Source organism: Manis javanica, chromosome 8 (assembly GCF_040802235.1).
Source record: "Manis javanica isolate MJ-LG chromosome 8, MJ_LKY, whole genome shotgun sequence".
In the NCBI taxonomy this organism is placed as follows: Eukaryota; Metazoa; Chordata; class Mammalia; order Pholidota; family Manidae; genus Manis; species Manis javanica.
This window is the reverse complement of record NC_133163.1, coordinates 65,119,432-65,142,988: the sequence shown is the minus strand read 5'-3', so window position 1 is coordinate 65,142,988 and position 23,557 is coordinate 65,119,432. Positions and strand designations below refer to the sequence as shown.

Here is a 23,557-nt window from a genome sequence, read left to right as displayed (position 1 = left end):
TGGTTTATTGTTCCCATGGTTGTGAGCTTTGGAAAGGTTCGACTCAGAACCTATGAGATACGAACACATGCACTGTATTTTTGAATTAGTATTGATTGACAGGTTTCTGTTCAATGTAAACAGCTAGAAGGGAGACCTGCAGTTATAGAAATGGAATTTGCAGTTCAGAACATTCTCCTGCATGACTTAATGATTAAGTTTCACATTAATCAAAATAACCAAAAAGGCTATATTAGGGACTTTTTTGGTAGCAAGTTGTAAATTAGAATGCTGAATTGGGAGTAATTAAATCATATTTTTGTTCAGATTTTTCTTCTCAGAGGCTACCATTTCACAAGAGCACAGTTCATGTGAAAGTCTGAGTAAAATTCACAGAGTAGCATCAAGGACCTCTGAGCCCAGGAAACTGAGTTTGGCAGTGCTAATTTGTATTAAAGTTGTTGTTGCATGACAGCCGGAAAAAGATTTAATGCTTGCCACCTGAATCAAGGCACGGAACATTGGTTTCTATAACTGCCATGAATTTGAATCGAGGCCAGTATCTCTAAATTTGAAATAAACTGATACTCTGTCTTGAAAAAAGATACAGGCCACTTATGTTATGGAAGGTATTTAGAAAATGGCATTTCAGTTTAATTTTTTAGCTACACACACACACACACACACACACACACACACACACAAACACACACACCTTTTTCTTTTTTTTCTTTTTTTCAGATTGTTAGGTTCCTCTGCACTGTGGCCAGTGGTGGTTCTTGCTGTTAGAGGGTCACAGAGGAGACCTAGAAATGCCTGTAGCCATTTATTATCTACTCTCAGCTAGGAGGTTGCAGTGAGTTTGCACCAGGTTCCAGGTTTGGTGCTTCTCCTCTTACCACCGAGGAGCTGTTCACTTCATCAGAAAGTCATTATCCCTCTTGGATGTCACTATGGTTCAAAGTATTACAGTATTGCTTTAGGAATTTAGATTTTAACCCAGCTACCCTGCTGTGGTAAAACCTTAAAGCCACCAGATGCAAAATCCATTCACATGCCCAGCACAATAAAAATGATGATGACAATAATTCATATTTTGCATTTGCAAAACATCTTTCATCTGAAGAGCTTTTGTAAATGGAACATGCATCTTGAGACTACTTTATAGAAAGTGATCTTTGAGTCCAATATGGAAATGAATCCACCTCTGAGGTGAAATGTGGCAGCCATTTAATTATTTTTAACAGGCACATATTAAGCACAGTCTATGCAGTAAATGTTCTGCTGAGAAACTATATAAATTATATTACATAAAAATTTTCAGACTTTATTTTTGTTCTTACTGAAAAATAGCATCTTCATATGATTGGAAAAATACTCAGAAACTTGATTATTTAAAAATATCTCTGTTGAGCTCCCTTTTTTCAAGCCATAAATGATTCTCTTAAGGTCACAGAACTGTAGAGCTGTTTCTCATTTTATTTCACCATCCGGGTTGGGGTAAGAGCTCCAGCAGCATACTGTCTGGATAGGTACAATCAAAGCACACACAACTCTTAATTGCACAAATGCAAATAATCCTAGGCCAGCATCTCTTCCGTTTACATTTCCTCCCTTGATGACCTCATCTGTTTCTAGGGTGTCACACAGCAGCTCTGTGCTCATGGCCATTTGGTTTCTCTCTGCTTCCCATGGCACCTCTCAGCTCCTGCTTTATTTTTCCACCATTCTTCTCTCCCAAGGCATCAGCCCAGCACCTCACATTCCAAAACAGAATACCCGTTAAACTAATGCCTCAGTCTGTATGTACTCACCTTATGCTTTCACTTCTGTTTATATGTGCTCAGTACTGGGTAGTATTTAAGACAACCTCCTCCTCCTCAAATTCAGTTAAGTTCCTAAATTCTACACATGTATCTTCTGCGTGGCCTTTGCATCTGTCCACATTTTAGGAACCAGCCAGTGTACTTTTACTGCTGACTGCAGGATAAAGGAAAAGAAAGTGAAACCCAAATGACCCCCTTTCCTACCTGCTAATATTACTCAGGTGGTGGAGGCCGAATTAAATGTATTGGCTGAAATAAAGCTTGTGGGTAACTTGTAATAAACTCTTATTTATTGTTCTGTAATGATGGGAATAATTTAGAAGTTTGAGGCTGTACTAGAAATTCTGTGTGCCTGGTTTGGCCATTTATAGCATTTTTCAGCATGCTATGCAATTATAAGTTATTTAAGTGAAGATGAAAGGGCAGTTTTTTGTTTTGGTGTAATTAGAGAAGAAGCACATTTCAACACACAGAAGTATAGATATTTGAATAGTATATTGCCATTGCACAAAGGTACAGGGGAAGATTTTCACTCTACCCAACCTGTAATTAGAGTGACTGTATTCTCCATCAAAGACAAACAAATTCCTCAAGTTCTGTCTTTCTTAGCATATTTTGTAGGGTTTATGAACCTGAAGATTTTTCCCTTGTGAAGTTTTATATTTTTCTTTAGACTATAAAAATTTGTTCACTTTTTATGCCACCAAATTGTATGTGTGCATGGGCTTTAAACTGAGGAAATGCTTTTAAACGATTAAATGGCCTGTTTACATTACCAATATTCAGGGGGTAGGACACTCATACTAAATCATTGATTTTTGAGATAAGCATTTTTATCTGGTATCGTAGATTTTCACTTAGTTTTATTCTTCCAATAATAATCTTGAATGTAAAATTTCCCCTTATATAGGAAAATATATTCATGCCAAATGTTCTTGCCAAACACTATACATTTAAATCTTTGGCTGAAGCTATATAGTATGTTTTGGTTTCCTTCTTTTCCAGTAGTGTCTATAATTAGTGATCCTGTGCTATATTTATGTAATTTATCAAAGTTTATTGAATGAAATAGAATCATTAAGTGTAGTACAGAAAAACTCATTTAGAAGAAAAATTGTCTAATACAGTGTGGTTTAAAATGAAAACTGATCAGATTCATTATATGTAACACATTATATGTTGTCCCACGTTTTGAAAGTGAGTTGAGTATTGCTTAGATGTAACCCCCACCTGGATTTTATTTTGTTTGGTTTTAATCCCTGCTTTATCTTAGAATTTTAATCGGAGTTAGAAGCAGAGTAAGGATTCCTCTTCACACTGCTCTTCAGAGATCTTCTACTTGGATTAAATGAGTGATATCCTTATATAAATTTTGCCACTTTTTTAGTGCTTTTATAAGATGAAAATGCACAAAAAAGGTTAAATATATACAAAAAAGGAAAGTAATGAACTGTTACCAGAGACCTGCTGCTCTTCCATCAACATTTTGTTTTCGTCTGTCTTTGGAGAAATGTGGCCATGTAGGTTGAATAATCACCTAAATGCTTATGTTTCAATTCTCTAAACCTTTCTTGTGCTGTCTTTTGAATGGAAATAATATTTAAAGCAGTTTTAATTTTCTTCTAGTCTCTACGATATTTATTTCAACAACATTCTCAGCAAATTGGGTAACATTAGGATAGCTGGAAAACTGTTGTGTTTGCATGTATTTTTTAGAGATGGGAACTGCTTCAAAACAAAACAAAACAAAACAAAACACTGGAACCAAAATAACATCTTCATTGTTCATTCTTAACAGAAGCTCTATTTTCTTTTGTAGGGTGGAAATGGTTGAAATTAACTACCCTTAGTCATGTGAATATTCAGTGGATTTTTGCCCTGTCTTCTGAAAGAGTTTCTGGAGGTTTGGCTGCCAGGTCTACGGTGACAGTTTAGTCATTCCTGTGTTCTAAATGCTGAGTATCTGACTTAATTGGGAAGGACAGTTGCATCATGGGAGATTTTCTGACTTGATCGTCTCTCTTGCCAACCAATAAGTCCGGAGTGTAATGTGCATAAATATGGGAAGAATTTGAGGGCCAAATTATATTGGGTATCCCATAAAAGGAGTTTTTAAAATTATGGTAATGATTATTACTTGATATTTATGAGGGCCATCTGGACTTGACATGCCAGAATCCTGTCTCAGCAATATATGCTTATACTCAGACTAAGATAAACAAGCAAATAATATAAATTGATAAAGAAAATGGGGAACAGAGAAAGGAATTCTGTAGATGGCCTTGGTAACAGTGATTTTGATATATGCCAATGTCTTGTTGTTACTTAGTTTAGGGAGGGCTTCAGTTTTGTGTCTTCAAGGGGAAAGGTACAACTACACAGTCTAGAGGCAATTTAACATTTTTGAAAAGCAGAAATCTATAGTACAAAAATAAGCATTACACAAATTACACAGTAAGAGAGGATCTTTGGTTTGTTAAGAATCTACCTTATTGGCATTAGGTTGTTCCTCTGCAGATTGGGACTTTTACTATTTGAAGAATTAATGTTTATGGTTTTTTTTTGGTAAAGTGTTTATCTAATGCCCCAAATGTATGTTATATTTAGTTAAGAAATTGAGCCTCCTTGGGAATTCTCAGTGTAGACTTTCTAGGGAAGATATCTTTTCTCTCTGTACATCAGTTAAGGATTATGTTTGAAAAACAAACAAAATCAACGAAAAACTTGTAAGACAGGACACATCCTCGAAGGGAAAAGAGGGCAGAAAAAAAGATCTCAGGCTTATTGGAGTGTGAACAGTTGATTTCTGTGAGCATTTCACAAGAATGTTGAGGATTCAGATTCTGAACATGGATGGCAGCAGCTTGATTCTCCATAATGCATGGAAATAGCTTAGAAGAAGCTATAAAGTTCTATCATGTCATGGGTTGGTGAGCGAGGATGGATTTACACGATCAAGGATATAAATGGCTCTGAGTGAGTCGTTAGTCATCAGGTCCACAATTCTTCATAATTGACGTGGCTCTCCCTTGTCATTCAGATAGACAGCAGTACGGACGTGGAGTGGGGCTGCCCTGTCACAGCAGCCCTGTGAGGCCACACGGGCTGGCTGGATGGGAGAATGCTGCATGCTTCTTGGTCTGTGTGCAGTTGTAGTTTGGGGTGTTTCACGTCATTTTAAAAATCATGGCTGGATCACCAATTGTACTCTGCCCTCTCTCATTTGTATGATTTAGAGAAGAGACTATGGGCAATATGTTTTGTTTTTTTTCCCTCTAAGTGTGAATATATACTTGTGTTTTGAGAAATAGTTGGAAATATTCTCATGGCATTCATGTGGCTCAGCCTTAAAAGGCATATTCTGATGAGGAGACAGAAAAGTGTATTCTCTTCAATTTAAAATAGTTTGGATAGACTGTAGGTGCCTGCCTTCCAAAGAATCACTCTGGAAAAGTCTGGGTGCAGCTGATTTCCTTTGCCCGTCAGGGAAAGGATGGCAAGCGGAGAAAGGGAAACCTGTGTGTGCACTGGTCTGTGTGTGTTGATGTCAGTGGGGAGGGTGAGGTTTCAGTTCCATTACTGTATGTCAAGCATATTTTTAAAACGTGTTCTAAACCTGATGGCAGTGCTAGCACCAATCAAAGACTTTCCTATTGACATTTTAAGTTATTTTCAGGATCTTATTGGGCATTTTTAATAGTGGCACAAATAGTAAAACTAATTTTGAAGGTTAGTGTTAGTTTAGAAAGTTAACAGTACTGCTGCGTAAGATTCAGTCAGATTAGTATTGTAACTTCTTTGATTAGCAGGGCTGTGGGAATGTGGGTCTTTAGCTTAGGATGGATATGATTTTACTTTATTTTTTTTAAGGTGGAGAAATGAATGAGGCATGCATTCATGTTTTTCACCTAGGCCAAATGCAAGACTTTTCAGTGATGTAACCCATTAGATTGGAGAAGCTTTTCTGTGGCGCTGCCCCGCGGGGCTGAGAATGAGTTATGAATGCTGCACTGTTTCAGCGCAGAGGGCCTTGCCGGGAAGAGAGTGGTGTGCCTGGGCCCCAGCTATTGAGAAGATGCCAGTCAGGGATGAAAACGTCTTTCATGAAACTATAGCCAACTTCCCTGTGACACATTACCAGAAAGCAGAGAGTTTTAAAAATCAATAGTGTGAAAATAAGCACAATACCTTATAAAAGTCAGAGGGCTGTATTTTAAAGTATGCATGTTGAGTGACTAAAAATATACAGGTCTGTGTCAGAATCGTTTTTAGAGGATTGGTCTAAGCAATTTGCCTCCTCTTTCCCTGTCTCCCTGTTCACAACTCTGATTTCTTTTGCCTTTTGGTTACAGCTACAAAAGATGTCTTCTGAGACAAATGCTGGTGCATGACATCAGGGCGAAGGAATGCTCAGCCCAGTGCAGCGTGCTTAAAAGCATCAGCTGCTTGAAAAAAATGTTACGCTTTTCAGGATGGATTTAAAAATTAAGATGATCCTCAAGAGGGAGGAGTTAGGTGTAGAAGTTTTATTGAAGTTCTTTATTATTTTTCCAGTGATCGGAGACATACTAAAATTGGAACTGGATTTTGAACATTAGTAATATAATGTTTTTCCTCAAAAAAGAAGATGTCCTGTGGTCTTTATAAAACAAGTCATAACAATGACAACAATAGGGAAGCATAAGGTTGTGTATTCGTAAAAATTACAATTTTAAATACTGATTCTATACTTTGATTTTAGACATATTATCTAATAAAACTAGATTAGCTTTATGAATTTGTAAGACTAATCACTAAATAATTGTATATCAAAATAATTTAAATTTCTTTTTGTTCTTCTTAGGTATTACCATGACTTAATTTGGAGCATTTTAATGAAATTTCCTATACTTGGGTAAAACATATGTTCATTACAATAACAACTAAACATTTTGTCATGGTTCAACATGAGAAAGAAACCATGCTTCTTTTTGTTTCAACTATCAATATCCTTATAGATAAAGTTAATAATTATTATTAATTTCCACTCTTGTTCTATGTACATCCACAGAAGAAAATGGATTTTCTAGAAAAATTTTTAACAAGCACAATTTTGATAAAATATATCAAAATGCCAACATGTAAAATATTCAAATCAGATTGAAGAAGTCATTGATTTGGTGATTTCTTGCTTATATATTTAAAAATAATGTTTAAGTATTACAGTTCTATGTTAAATTATGGTTTAAAGTATTAATCATGATAAAAGGTAAACTGAGTCATGAATTTTTTTTTTCTTCAAGAGTTCATTTGAGCATTTGATTCGAATATGGCAGCACTAAACTGAAGGTAGTTAGGAGTGCTCTCTGACAGGAGCTAAGGGCAAGGTTTTGATAGAGCAGACACCAAAACAAGGCAAAGAAATTATTTAATTGGCAATGGCTGAAGTGGGTAACTTATTTGGGAAAGGCTAGTTGGCTCTTTGTGGTTGGTTGTTCTTAAGTTTCATTTTCTTGGATTAGAGAGCATTGATTCTGGCTTAGGGTTTAGTTTGCTTGTGTAGCTACCAGGGCATTAGAACCATCCCAGTCTAATGACCTCCTTGTTTAATTACTTTAACAAGCATTATGTAATAGATGCTAAAGCTGTTTATGCCAAGAAAAGTATTCATGAATCAAATGGTTTTGGCCTGCACAGAAGGAAAAACAAACACTAAGGAAAGGAAAAATTGAGGAAGCAGATGACTGGGTCATATACGCTTAACACGGCTGGGCCAGTGAGTGTCTTGACTCTATCCAATGGCAGGTCAAAGTGTGTGCACTTCTGGTGCAGGAAGTGGGAGCTGGTGGGAAGGGAGAGTTTGGTCACTTAACTAGGCCTTGATGTCTCAGAGTTGACTGAGGCTGGCAAAAAACAACTGCACTCTACTTTTCATATGTGCTTTCTGGAAATTGAGCCATTAAAAATGACAAGAAAATGATGGGACTGGACAGACCTTTCACTTATGTTTTATATCTTGGCCACATGCTTGCTAATGGCTTTTTCTTGGGACAGGAACATAGCTGCCTTAATACTGGAACAAGATGGGGGAAAGTTTATACATACTGAAGGTATAAACTTTGATATACTGGATAAGTTTTCCAGTTGTTCTAGGGATTGAAGACATTTTCTCCTCAATAGTTACTGCCTCTCTGACTTTCCTTCTTCTAATAGATTTTTCTACTAATTAATTTATCTATAGTAAGTATGCACTTGCATTTGTTTTGTAGGTGTATTATAAAGCATTTGGGGATTTTATAGCTGTTTGTAGCATTCAAGATACTTCGGAAACGAGAAAAATTTCCTAGTAAAAATTCTTTTTACTGTAAAAGACAGCCGTTTAGGCATGTCCACAGCAGATCTTTGTCAAAGAAAAGACTTACTAAGATAGTTTTCTTTAAATTTTCATCTTCTCAGTTAAAAAAAATTATAAAAGATAATTCCTTCTTGTTTATGTCAGTAGTATAGAAATAGACACATTCCATATTTTAACAACGATTAATTAAGATACAGTAATGGAAAACAACCTGACTACTCCATCAACATCTTTAGGATTCTGGCTCTTGACTGTTATTGTATGACAAGAATGAGAAAAATTTGCATTTATATAATATCTTTCTTATGAAGACCCCAGAGGTTGAATCTGGTTTTAAATCACTTATGGGGTGTGTCATCACTGGGTATGTCACCAACCACATTAGCACTACTAATAACTAAGTAGATCGGACACAGGTCTCTTGTTGTTTTCATTGTTATACCATTGATGCCAGTTGACTTGTGTTCTCTAAAATTTCTCTAGGCTTTATTTAATCTTTCAAATTCCTAATTGTACCCCTCAAAGAGACATTTCAATTTATATTTCCCTCTAGATTTATTTTTCTATATTTCTCATTGTGAAATCCTTGGCCCAACTCCAAAGAAATCTTTCCCATCACCTAGCCATTGGGCACCTATTTATTGAGTGTCTGCTATATAACTGCTGTTGAACAGGGTCCTGGAGATCACGGGTGAACTACTTATGATACCTGCCATATAGGATCTCCCAATCCCAGTGTGGGGAGGCTCAGGAGTGGAGACACACATATGTGCAAAGCAGCAGTTGCAACTAGTGTGATGTATGCTGTGGAAAAGGAGGTACAGAATGTTCTGGTGCCATAGAATTGGGACACCAGACTCATTGTAGAGCCCAGGAATGGATGTCAAGTGCCCAGGAACCCTTTAGTCTTGAAGGATAAGGATTGGAACAAGGCAGGTATTGAAAAGGACATCTAGGCATGGAGGCAGAAAGCCATAGGGGCATCTATATAGGCTGTTGTGATTGCGCACATGTAGTCTTATGTCAGGAAACAAGGGGGGAAAACTATGGTTTGGGAAGTCTTGAAAAACTTGTAGTTTGTGCAGTGAGTTTTGAGCTTTATTTTATACTTACTATCACAGTGCCTGTAAACTGACTTTAACTGAGAAGATCAGCGTGGGAGTGAGCTGGTTAAATGTGAACTGTGGAAGGCTAACTCTGTGGTGGTGTGCAGAAAAGGCGAGGAAGGTGAGATCACAGGGAGGGAACATCAGGGTGAGGCTGGCAGTCCTCCAGGCAGGAGCTGGCACCCCTGTCAGGGCAATGTGAGTAGGGATGGGCTTGACAAATTACAGGAGGCAGGAGCTACAGAAATTAATAACTGAATGGATGTAAGGGGTGAAACAGAAGGGGAACGTCATGGTAAGCAAAGGTTTCTGACTCAGTGGATTGTGTTTTATTCCCTGAACTGTGAATGTAGGAAAAGGACCAGATTTGTGCCAGATGATAATGAGTCTCATTTTGGATGTTTTGAGATTGAGGACTTCCATTCAAAAGTGAAATGGCAGAAACTCAAAAAATTTCTGACTAATCCAGAATATGAAATTAATTGAATGTATCTGAGAAGTGAATGCTGGTTGAGTGATTGAATGGATGTGTAGATTAGCCATCAATTCATTGCATTTTAAATGACTACTATTGACTTGCTTGTAATTATTTAAAAACCATACAGCACAAAAGGAAGCATTCTAATTATTATAAAAGCAAAAGAATAAGAAGCAGAAACAATTCTTTTTGTTGTGTAAACATTTCCAAATAGGTTAATGTGAACTGTACATAAACCTGCACTTAAAGTTGATTGGTCTGAATGCTACCATTGTCCCCTTCCCTGATTACCTACTTTGGGAATTTCTTAATAACAGTGGAAGGCTACTAGTGGGTCAATCAGTAGGTAGAGTAATAAACTTGAAGTGACCAATAAAAAACTTGAAAACTAGGAGTGAGTATAATTTTTTAAAAGTTAGTAGAGGAATAAATCCATTTGGATTCAAGTGAAACTAGTGACAAACCTGGAGTCTTGTCAGGATCAGTGAGATAGGTATGGGATGGTTATGAATGGCCATATAGAGTGATATTTGTGATCATTTTATGATACAGATTGATATTCTTAATATTCCCTCTGGGAAGCCATCCTGGTTAATGGGCTCATAATTCCAGGAGAATCAAGTTCCAATGTAAAATGTAAACTGGACATGAGGGGTAATATCCCCTTCTAAGACCACCTTAGAGGTCTTCCCTCTGGGAGAATCAAGATTCTCAGGTTGAGGAATACTTTGCCCTTTGGCAAAACAGCCTTAGTTTCTAGCCTTCTGTCCTCTGCTGTAGTTTCCCCCCTAGCAGCATCATCTTTTGAAGCTGTACAAGGTACTGGTTTATATCCATGCAAGAGCCGTGGACACCAAATGTGGGTAGAATTTTTCCCTCTAGCAGTCTAAAGCTATTGAAACAACACACATCATTCATTCAATGACTAGATGACAGAAATTTTCAATGATAGTTGCTTTCCATCTCTTAATTTGTATCATTCAGATAATCCTTGACTAATTCAAAGCAATCTGATTGGGTTGTAAATGTTATGCCCTATATTCAGCATTACAAAATATCATTCAGGATTAGCTAAAGAGTACTTGTACTTACTATTGCATCCCTCTGTGGGCCTCACAGGAAGGCACTCATTGCTTTGGTTATTTGATAGTGTCATTCAGCCTAACCAACTTGGGTGTCTGATGTTGGCAGCACTCAGAGAGCAGATCCATCTCTCTTTGTTAGACCCACATTCATGAGGCTAATAAAACCAGAATGCCAAATTAGTCATTGATGAGGAGAACACAGTTGCACAGATGGAATGCCTATCTTAGCAAGGCCCTCACATTCTTTTCTGACATGGACAGCAGATCATACTCAGAAGGGGGCCAATGAGCATAGATTCAGAATGGGGATGTAGGATGAATGTGACAAAGCCTGATGCCACCTGCTGACTGTAGACTGGTCAGTAGAACTGGATTCGCAAACTGAAGCTGCTGCTCCATGTGTGGTGTGTGAAAGGAGGCACCCAGCATTTGTCTCTGTGGCTCTCATCCTTATCTTGCAGAGACATTGTATCTGTGGTTAAGGAATCTCTCTCTGAATGTCATGTTCTTTCTTTTAGGTCATCAGGTAATCAAATTTTGATGTGGTTTAGGAATCATTCTGTTTATTTATGATGACTTTGCCTTGTCTTTCTCTTATGTATTAGTTATTGTTATGGTAGAACTTTCAGAGGTCAGTTTAATTTCCAGATGTTTGGAGGATGCCACTGTTCGACCTCCAGGCATAGGCAGTGTCTCAAACTGAGGTGGTTGAAAATGACCAGCAAAGGCTGATTCACTGTCTGTCCAGACCTTAGAAGCACACCTGTCACAGAGCCTGACGTGAAACTGTCTAGCAGGTTAGTTGCTACAGTTACTGTTGTTTTAGACGTTAGGAGAGCATAGAGAGCCAAGAAGTGCAGTGACCACATTTTCTGACCAATATCAGAGCACAAGCTATTTGATGCCTTCATATGAAGACATAACCATTAATGAATTACCCTTATTGAAAGAAAATTGTATGAAATATACATAATATCATGATTAAATTTAGGATGAGGGAAAGGAATGAATCAAAGATGACTCCAAAGTTTTGCATAACTAGGAGAATGGTGATGTCAATAATTGAAGTAGGTGGACTGAGACATGGCGCTAGTTTGGCATAGAAAATGATCCTTCTCTTGGGATTGTGCTCCCTGTGAATTGTGTGAGGACAGGGATTCAGATATAGGTTTGCGAGTGACCAGTTTTAGAGATTTGAGAGTAGGAAGAACAAAGACACTCTAAAGGAAGTGAAAAAAAAAAACTTTCAAGGAGATGGCTAAGGTAGGGTCAGGAAATGCAAAGAGATGAAAAACTAGAGGAAAATGTGATGAAATACAATCAAATTCTCTGCTTTGTTTAGGTCAGGAGATCTAGGTGAGAAATTTAAAAGGAAATTAGAAGTAAATGCACAAAGGTGAAATAAGATTTTGGACCTAGAAATGGCCACTGAATTTGATAACAATATCATATATGACAGAAGATCATTTGTTAGCCATTTTGTACTTTTTATTAATTCAACTATGGATTATTTTCCATTTGATAGGCATAAAGGCTGGACTTCACAGACTGATGTGGCCTTTATTTCCTACTGTAAATAAATCATTCTCTCTGGTTAATTCAATTAACTTCATTTTAAGTTTGAACAAAGGGAAGAGAAAAGAAAAACATTAGAATATTAAAATATTGTTACCTTTTTAAAAAAAGACCAATGGGTCTTCATAGCTTCATACGTGTAGTCAAATTAATAAATGGTGGCATGAGAATCTTTCCAGTTCTTTCTGATATTATCAAATACCCTGTTTAATTAAACACTTTTGTTTACATAAACAGGATCTTAGCTTATCGTAACCCAGAAGGAATTTGAAGAGGAGGAGGATTTTTAAGTCAAATTAATTACTTTCTGCCTCAGGGAAAGGGAACCAGCAAGTTTGCAGAGATATTCTCCTTTGAGTTTTCCAAGGTAAAGAGGGTAGATAGGCTGGGTGCTCTCTGGGGGTGTGAGAGGAAGGTGGTATGGATGATGGACTGGGACAGTTGTTATTTTGTTTGAAATGTGATGTGAATTCTGTGAATACCATAAATATGCAAGTATATATATATTTGTACTTAAGTATGCATTATTGAGGAAAAATGTAAATACTCGAAATTCCATGATACTTCACTGTTCTGTTATAATAGATATTTGCAAGATATATGCCTCTCCTTCATCAAAAGACAAAAATAACACTTCAAAACCACAACAATTAAATATACTAAACTCTTACAAATTATAGATTAGAGCACAAAATATTTTTCAGCCATGAAAAAAATGTTGCTTACATGAATAACAATGGTTTTATGTAAAAAGAAGCTAATCTTTGATGAATTTTGTAACATTTGTTATTGGAACTTTAAATTTTTGAAAATTTGGGTAGCTATTATAGGATTTATATTTTAAATATTTAAGCACTTTGAATGCCTTGAATCAGGATTTTTTACTTGAAACGATTGCCATTTTACTAAAGAAGCAATTAACTCTTGGTAAAATGTTATCATGAAGACAGGAAGGAAAGAGGACAGTTTTAATACGAAACGAGCAGGGAGCAGCTCAGCACAGTGGAGAGTATAGGTTCAAACCCTGGTTCTGACACTAGCCATGTGGTTCTGAGCAAATTTTTTTAAATCTTGTTTTTAGCTTTTGCAATCTCAGGTACATTTCATTATTCTTCCTCAGCTACCTCTTCACCCTATTGTTTTTAGTTCACCTTGTATTCAAATGTGAGCATTTTCCAATCTGCTTTCCTTGGCCTTCTACTCTTGTTCCAAATATCCTCATGAGCTCCCTTGTTCCCATGTAACTCCTTCAGTTATCCTGTCTTAATCACCATTCAACTTAACAGTGAAACTAAACCACTTCCCTTGACCAGAGCTTCTCATGACCCTTGGACATCTTCAGTAGATGTTCAGCTCTTCTAAATTAGGTCCTCTATCTATTTCTCTTCACTTCACAAAAGGAAGGCTTATTCTTTCTAATTCTATAACCTAGTTAATGGCTGAATCATACATCTAGTTACGCAAGCTAGAAATCCAGGAGTCACTGTTGGCTCTTCCTTACATGGTATTTCTACCTCCTGTTAGCTCCTCACTCTGCTTGCTTCTGTTTCCCATCACTGTGGTCCTAGCTCAGGCACTGTCATCTTTCATCTAGATAATTGAATAGCCTGGGAACTGGCTTCATTCTTTCCATGTCATGGCCTGTGTAAAAACTTTCCCTGATGGGAATGTATCAGCTGCAATGGGAAACAGTTTGGTGGTTTGTCACAAAGTTATCCAGCAATTCCAGGTATCTACATGAAAGATTTGAGAACAGGTGTACAATTACAAGTACACATATGTTCATAGTAGCACTATTTGCAATAGCCAAAAAGTAGAAACAGCCTAAAGGCCCATCAACAGATGAAAGGATAAGGAAATTGTATTATACATATGAAATGGACTAGCATTAAGGAATATTAAAAGGAATATTAAAACGAATGAAATGGTGATACATACATCAATGTGGATGAGCCTTAAAATCATTGTGCTAAGTGAAAGAAGCCAGACACTAAAGGTCACACATTATATAATTCCATTTATATGAAGCGGTAAATCCATAGACACCAAACACAGATTGATGATTTCTGGACCCAGGGGAAGCAGAAAATGGAGAGCAGTTGCTTAATGGGTGTGGGTTTTCCTTCTGGGATGATGAAACTGTTTTGGAACTAGATAGTGGTGGTGGTTGCACCATTCAGTAAATGCCATTGAATTGTTCACTTTTAAATGATTGATTTTATATTATGTGCATTTAAGCTCAACTTACAAAACCCAACAAGGTTTCACTGACTCCCCCATGGAGCAGAAGGAAGCTCCCTTTCCCACCCATATGGGAGTAGGTGCTGTTCCCCAAACACTCCTGTTCTTTCACCATTCTCTACTTTGCCTCATGCTTTTCTCCCTGTTCTCCTTATTGGTGAAGCCCAAGTGTTCTCTGAGGGAGAATTCTTTGTATTCTTTGAGGCAGAGCACAGATACCTGCATTTCTTCTCTTAGATGTTCCCTACTCTGGCCACCTGCCCTGGCAGTAGCCATTCTTCATTCTGCTCCTTGCTCCCACAGGACCTGAGCACAGCCCTGAGTCATGCTGCACCCAGTTAGCGGCATTCCTGCCTCCTTCCATCACTGGACTGTAGCTCCTTCAGGGCCATTTCATACAATTCATGTTTGTATGTCTGTCAGAGGTCAAGGAACACAGTGGTACTCAAAGTTGGTTTTTAAGTTTTATTTTGAAAGTGATTTTTTTTTGCTTCTTTAATTTCAATTATTGACTATCCAGTTGAACTTCTTTTCTAGCCCTTGATTTATAATAGCAGTACTGTGAGGAATTAGAGGGGGATTATTATAAATGTTATATTTCTTGTTAAACACACAGTTGCATTTGTAAGTGATTATCCAGCATGTCTCTCTATCCTGAAGTATTTTTCTTTATAGTAGTTTGAAGGTATACTTTAAAAATTACTTCCCTTGATGCTTTGGGGAAGAAATAATTTTAACTTAAGATTCTCATCATTTGGTAAAGATGCTCCAAAAAATTATATGTCTGAGGAAAAATCTGTTAATGATGCCCTTTGCTAGGTCCTGTTGTCCTTACTGTTACTTAAATCCTTTTCTTTGCCTTCAGCTTGTTTAGACTGGGTTTCTGCTGCTTCTATTAAAAATATCCCAAGTAATGTAATTTAGTATGCTACTACATCGGCTTTGGGGTTTTGAACAGGAGTGACATTCAAGGTGTTTGCAGTGGGTTGGGCTGAAGCAATTGAATTGTTCACTTTTAAATGATTGATTTTATATTATGTGCATTTAAGCTCAACTTACAAAACCCAACAAGCTTTCACTGACTCCCCCATGGGCAGAGGGAAGCCCCCTTTCCCACCCATATGGGAGTGCCCACAGTCACCACCTAGTGTGAGGATTGCTTCAATTGATGCTTATACAAAATGACCTAGGATCTCAAAGGAGGGAGATCCTCACTCTGCTGGCAGAACAGAGGTGCTGGCACAGGTGCCCTTGTACGGAGTTGAGTCTTAAAGACTGGCTTGGTGACAGCAGGGCCTCTTGATGTCTGGAGAGTGTCAACAGCCTCTGACTTAAAATATTCTTACCAGTTGTTGCCTAGATCAGATATGTGTAAAGCAGTTTTGATTAATTTGAACTTATTTTCTACCAAATGTCTAGTAGAGACCTGTTTTAATGACTATTGCCAAAATGCAATTTACTTGAGAGCATTTCAGTCTCAGATGCCAGCTAAATGTGTTGTGTTGTTTAGCCTTTTTGTTCTTCATTGGTACGTTATATTTGATTGCCAGGATTAGCTGTATGGGCTAGCTCATGATGATGCTGGATAAATGATGGCACTGCTGCAAGCCTGTGTCTATGTTATAGACACAGATTTTGTAACTGTTACACATCTAGTACAAGAATCTGAGTAGAAGTTTCAACTTCAATTAGTTGAGTTTATGAAGCACTGACAGAGTGGGGCAATATATGAGGCATGTAGGAAATTGCAAAGGAAATAGGAAACACAATCTTTGTTCATATTGAGTTATAATCTAATGGAACAAATATAAATGGAGATACATGATAACAGATAAAATAAACATAAAAACATAGTCATAACCAGTTACAGTTGGATAGAGATATTTGTACAAATGCTGTAGGGTTGGCGAAATGATTGCAGTGACTATTGTCAGCTGGGGTAAGTCAGGAATTGGTTGAATACAGGATGTTAAACTTACATAAAAATATTAAGGATAGGAAGGACAAGGATTAGTGTGAAATCATGCTAGGAAGTGTGAAAGAAAATGAATGAACACAGAGAGTAGGTGAGCTGTTTATAGATTGCAGTAAGGTTTGCTTGGATAGCTAAGGTTTCCTAGGGTATAGGCTTATCTTGGAAAACCTCAGAGTAGGCAAACTGCTGTGACAAACAATCCCAATATCAGTGGCTTTAATTTAATAATCAAATGCTACTTCTTACATCATTCAATGGGAATATGTATGTGTATGTGGGATCTCTATTCTATACAATTATTCAGGTTTCCAGGTACCTTCCAGCTAAATTCAAGGTTCTAGGAGTATTTCATTCAACTAGTGAAAGGAGCAGAAAATGGAAGGTAATCTGTGGGAAATATATGTGAGCCAAGTTTAGAAGTAACTCTGCACGTATTCCACTGACCAGAATGTAGGCATGTGGCCACACCTCTATGCAAGAGACTGGGACAGGTAATCTAGGTGGGTGCCCAGAGGAAAAAGGCATGAGTTTTGGGAAGTACATAGCAGTCTCTTGCTATCATTTTTATGCTAGCCACCTCTGAATCTAGATCACATTTTTATTTTTCACCTGAAGTTTAGTTTGTTCTCTTCGATTTGCCTTGTGAGCTTGGATGCCCTGCCATTGCCTAACTCACCAGCCCCTCCTTTCCTAACTTCATTATTCATCAATTTTTTTATCAACAGTTTCTTAATTCCTTTATTGCTTTAGCTTTTCTTTATACATTTAAGTGTTCCTTCAGAATGCCTATTCAATTTGTTCTTCTTATCCTTTGTCCATCTTCTGTACAGATCTTATTGTCAGTGATCTCATTTCCTAGTGATTAGATGAGTGTAATAATTTCCTACCCAATATTCCACCCTGAATATTGCTATTGGATAAATAATCACTTTCATCTCACTGTATCCTCATCAGTAATCCTTTTCCCGCCCTTTGGTGTGAGGAGAAATCTCAAATTCCTCAGTTATGTTTGAAGAGTCACCTGCTTCTACTTCCTTTCCAGCCTCATTTCTGATGCTGAGCATAAAAAGGCTCTACTTGAGGCAGGCTGGGCACATTAGTCTTTGAATCCAATTTTCACCCTGGAGACATGAGCTTCTCTTGGAGAATGTGCTCTTCTGTGCCTTTTTGGAGCAAGCCCCAGTGTATGTTATGAGTAACTCATGAAGCACTGCATGAATACACCGGCTCCCAGTGACCTTTGGCTTGTGTGTTCCACTCACTCCTGTGGACACTTAGTCATACATAGCCGTGTTCTGCTATAAAAATGTTTAATGTGTGCATGTTTTGTCTCTCCACATTGATTGTTAGGATCCATAGGGCAAGGATTATGTCATGTATTTAATAATTTCCCACTGGGTCTAGCATACAACTAGGCACAATGTGATTACTCAACAACTACTTGCTGAATAAATGTACTGAATGGAAATGAAGGTACTTAGGTGTGAAAATAAGCATTTAGAAAAGAGTTTTCAAATGATTAAGGAGGCAGTTGGAAGCCATCAGTGGCTTCTGAGAACAGAAATCAGAAGTTACTCAGGAAAGGAATCTGTGGTTGTATAGTAAGATCCTGCCAAGTTTAAAATAGACAAAGACAATATGTTAGCAAAGAGCCTGCTTTGTTCACATTAACAGGAGTCGGGGTCCTATTCCCTAAAGGGCTGGGGAAGACAGAAGTCTGAAGCCAGAAAAGATTCTTGGCAGGCTTTCTAGTTGGGAAACATTGACATAAAAGTAAATGATAGGACTTATTGCCACTCAGAGAGCAAAGTAGAGATGGCTTCCACAAAACCTGATAGCAATGTGGTATTGATGGTAAATTGGGAATGAGTGATGAACTAGTTCTGTTTCAGGTTGCAACAGGACTTTCAGGCTCAGATGCTCTGCAGTTATTGGCAGTATCATGTGTTTGAAGAGCTCTGAGTGTAGAGTGAGGAGACCAGTGACTGCTCCTCACTTTGTCACTGGGTTAGGTGACCTTGTGGATGTTATTCGTACTTTACGATATGTGTAGGTTAGGCTAGAGCATGTTCATGGGATAGATCAATTGAAAAAGTATCCTATAGTTAATAAATTTTGGAAATGCTGTATATTTTTCAATATTTTTAATGAACATTTTGAACATACAAAATAGTTGACTTTTATAGTACACACCCATGTATCTGTCACTTGGATTCAACAATGAACATTTTACTATACTTGCTTTGTTATATACCTGCCCATCTGGCCATTCCTTTATCCATTCATCATTTTGTCATCACTTTCTTCTTCTCCTTCCCCTCCTCATCCTTATTGTTATTATTTTATTTATAATTCTGGTCAAGAAGAGAAAGCATAGTAGTAATTAACTCTGGGGTTACAGATGTGCTCATTACTTGTATAGATTTAGATTGCTGACATCTGAGTCCTTAGAGTCATGTCTAAACATTGCCTTAGGCCCCATATTTAGTCCATCAGCTGTGTTCCTGAGTCATCTATTTTATACTCCATATTCAGCTCATCTCTTTGACTCTACTTTCAGAATATATCCCAAATCTGTTTATTTCTCACCATCTTCACTACTACCCTGTGCCTTCCAGGTACTGTTTTCCTCCACCGGATACCTCAGCCTCTATTTTTACTCTTACTCAACCACAGTGTCTTATCCTCAGAGAAATCAGAATTATTCTTTCTAAGTAAAAACCAAAATCAGTCACTCTTTTGCTCAAGATCTTCCAGTCACATAGTATGGCCTACTAGGCCCTGTATGATTAGTTCCCTTGCTCATCCATGATGGCATTTTCTATGATCCTTTCTCTTTCTTACATAACCGAGTCTACATGTTCCTACCTCAGAACCTTTGCACTTGCCTGGAATCTTCTTTACCCAGATAATTCATGATCTGCATTCTAAACTCCTTTAGGTTTCTGGTCTAATGTCACCTTATCATGGGAGCTTTCTTCATCACCCTATCTAAAATAATTTTCTTTATCACTGTTCATTTTTCCTTATCTTACTTTTCTTTTCCTCGGTGTGTATATTCATTTTTTTCCCCCCTGTGGGGCAAATGTGATCTCCATCTATTCTAGGAGTGTAAAACAATTATTGGCTCATAGTAGATACTTAACATATATTTGTTACATATGCAAATTAACTGAGTATAAATAAAAGACACTGCATTAATGTGGTAACTTAAAAAATTTGTACACATAAACTTGCTGAGTTATAACACATACTGATTTGTCTAAAATAGCAGGGTGCCCCAGATAGGACATGAGAATGAATTTGTGAAATGCTACTGAAGTTGTCCCAGCTGTACTCATCTGTGAGGAAGAAGACAGTATGGGGCAAACCTTGGTCAAGTGTGATAGAGAATCACATGTTGATGAAAGTTAATATGAAGTGAGTTGATGCTCAAGTCTATGAGTAGAGAAACATAGAAAGACAAAAATTAAATATGGGAGAGAAAAAAAACATATTTTTCCAAGTCTGCCATTGACAATTTAAGTTCCAAATAGTCTTAGTATGTTTTTAAGTTAGGTTATTTTGTATTTAGGTATTGGCTTTAGTGAGCATAAATGCAAGAGTTCCCCTGTATAGGCATGTATCATAGCAACTTGGGAATTCTAATAAATAATCTTTATTCATAATTTTCATTTCATTTCTTTGCTTAATTTAAAAGATCAAAATTTCCTTCCTTTTTCTTGCTAGAAGTGTATTTCAGTATTAGCCCTTTTTAATCCAGTTCATCTTTTAACCACATCCACAAAATACTTATCAGTTACTGAGAAATTGGAATGTAAGCTCCATTATGTTAAAAACTAATGGGTAACACTAACACATAGTAACAGCTTCTTTTGCAATATTTATTTTCTTTGTGGTAAAAAAAAAACAAACCAACAGCCCACTGCTGCAGAAAGACTTTAGCTACAAATTTATCAATTTGAGCAGGCCAACTGCACAACTAAATGTATGTGAAACTTAACAAATCCCTTGGGGAAGCTGACTGTAAGAATTTTCTAGTCTGTGTTGAGTTACTGAGGTGTGACATGGTAGATTGGTCTTAATGCCTTAGGCAAGCACAATCAAATAGAGACAGTTTAAGATTTTTCTGTGTCCATGAAGAAATCTCTGGTCAGTGTCTAAATGAAGCTTTTATAAAGGAAAGGAACATAACACCATCATGAGTGCTCTTCCCTGAATATTTTGATGAGTTATTTTGGTTTAGAAGAAATCCAAGTAAGATTTACATAGGGTAGGCTTTGTAACAGTTGAAAAATTTAAGATTATGGTTTGCTTTATAGGAATATAGGAAAATACAAGGAATTTTCCCTTACATTTTAATTTTAACTTTCAAGGAGAAAATTCACGAATAGTGTATGTAATTTCCTGGAAGTACTTTGGATTGAAGCAGTTTGATTATGTTGTCTCTTCAAATTGGCCATCCCATTGACCCCAGAATCTTGGAAGGGTTCAATGTAATAGAGTACTGTAGTAAAGTAGTTGAATGGGTAGGGTCTCAAGCCTGATTACTACTTTGGAATCTCAGTTATACAACCTACCAGCATGTGACCCAGGACAAATTAGTTAAACCCAGTTTTCTAGTCTGTAAATGGGAATAAAATCATCAGTTTTAGGATTGTGTAAAGGTCAAATGAACTAATAAATGTGAAACATTTAGAATAGAGCTTGACACATAGCATTCAATAAGTGTTAGCTATACAACAACAGTGACTATAATAATAGTATTATGTTACTGTTATTGTAGTTTCTCAGGAGCATGGGCCATGTAGGGCCATAGTCCTTCAGTTGCGAATACTCAGTGATGGCAATATGAGAGACAGATTTGTGAGTTGCGTTCCTAGTCTCTTGAGAAAGTTGGAACCCCTACCAGACAATGTTTTCCAACTAGGGAAGGCAATCCTATAGAGGAAACTCACATTAAAATCATCTATGTCAGAAAATAGAGATGGGAGGATCAGCAGACTACAGCTCAATGGGGTTGTTCTAGCCTTAAAGATGATGGAAATCTCAAAATTGTTAAAACAACTGCTCCTTGAACATTTCTTGGCCATTGGGTCTTTGGGATTCAGAGAGCTTTTCCCCAGTTTTTCAGACATCATCTTTCAGGAGAGCACTGAAGAGTCTTCATAGTCACTTTGGTCCTCTGAACAAGTACTTTCAAATTTTTCCTGTGACTTGTCTTTATGGTACTGACCTAGGTCCTTAATAGCTGTCTTTCTATAAGATCCCTGCACCCAACAGTTAACCCTGGACAGCCTGCCTTGGAAGCATGTTATTCCCTCTCCTGACCTGGCTGACTGACCAGAAGGCAGGGAGCCACTGACACTGTTTTCGGCCTTCCTCCTCGAGTCTGTGTCATCCACCACCCCCCTTGTCTCCTCCTGTCCTCTGGGTTTCAGGAGCCCTCTGGTCTCTAACTGGCCATTTCTTTTTCCAACTCTGCACTTCCTTGTTTTCCTTTCAGAACTTTCCTAATCAGGACTCTGGGAAAGAGATGGAGAAGAGACCCTCCCTTGGGGTGGCAAAGGTGGAGGGAGATAGGGGGGCCCAGAGAGAGGACAGACAGGTCCAAGCTGGGACATCTTGAGGGGGAAACGGGGGCATCCACCTTGAGCCTAAGACTGTAGGGAAAGCAGCTATTCGCCTACCCCAGCAGAAGCGCTACCAGCCACCCAAGGCCTGGATTCTTTTTGTTGTTTAGTTGCTGGGGGAGGGGTGGCCGCAGGTCCCCACAACCTGGTCGCCTAAGACGGAGGGACCAGGTCACAGAAAAGGCCTCTGACATGTCTGCCAACTGTTAATCAGCAAATAATTGAGTAGTAATTATTGTTATTGTTACTTTTGATCAAACAAAACTAGTAGACTCATTTCTCAATCTTTTTCTCTCTGTGGGGGCAAACAAAATGGGAATTGAGTTCTTTGTACAATTGTTGGGAGCCTCTTTGTAGCTTCTGTAAAGTTACATAATGAGGAATGCTGAAAAATCCTTCAATGTTTACAACATAGGACAATGGTTGGAAGCATGGTTCCCTTTTTCTACATGTGTGGCACAACCTGGAAAGTTGAATAGAAAATAATGAAAACATTTATGTTTCTAATAAGAGAAAACTCACCTGTACATGCTTTGGGTCTCCTCATATTGTTTTAATAAGTGGTAGATTCTACCAGTAATTAACTCTGTAAACACCAGTCCATTGTATGTGAGCACAGAGTAAATAAACTCAAATTTTGACCTCTTTTGTTATTCATTAGGACCTATTTTCCAACTTTAACCTAAATTTTACAGTCAGCAACACATAAAATTAAAGTGTGTCATTGAGTGCTATGGTAATTTTAAGTATTAATTTAAATAAATGGAGTTCCTATTTTAAGTACCTCTTTGTAAGTGTGAATAGTAGGTGCCACAGATTGTGAGGACTGGGGAGGGTCTCAGTTTTCACCTAGTTCACCATGCCAGATGCCAAAGAGCACAGGGAAGCCCAGGAGCATACATCACTTGGCTTGAGTCACTGGTTGCCTCACTCTGCAATCTTGTTCCATGTCTCAAATGTTGGTAAGCACTACTGCACTAACAGAGATCATTTCAAAATTTTGTATTTTGCTTCAAAATGGCAACCTCAATCACCAGTCAGGCTTAGGGACAATCTGCTATTTTAAGTGGAGTCCCTAATTTAATTATTTCAGTCAATATCTTCAAAAGTTATGAAGGACACAAAGAAGATACAACTTCAAATTGCGTATTTCCAATTGTAAAATTTAAAAGACATACTGTTTTGTTCACAGATGTGGACCTTTTTTTTTTTGTTAACACAAATGCCACTACAAATATCTTATACTTCAAACATAAAGGTACTGACTCTTTAACTAGCTCTAACTTTTTAGAGATAGGAAGAGTTTTCCAGAGGAAGAACATTAT

General features: G+C 37.6%; 1 protein-coding gene across 11 annotated transcripts in view; it reads left to right on the top strand.

Annotated features, from left to right (window-relative positions):
* NPAS3 (neuronal PAS domain protein 3) overlaps window positions 1-23,557 on the top strand; it is an 877,558-nt gene that overhangs the window by 42,305 nt on the left and 811,696 nt on the right. The window lies entirely within an intron of this gene.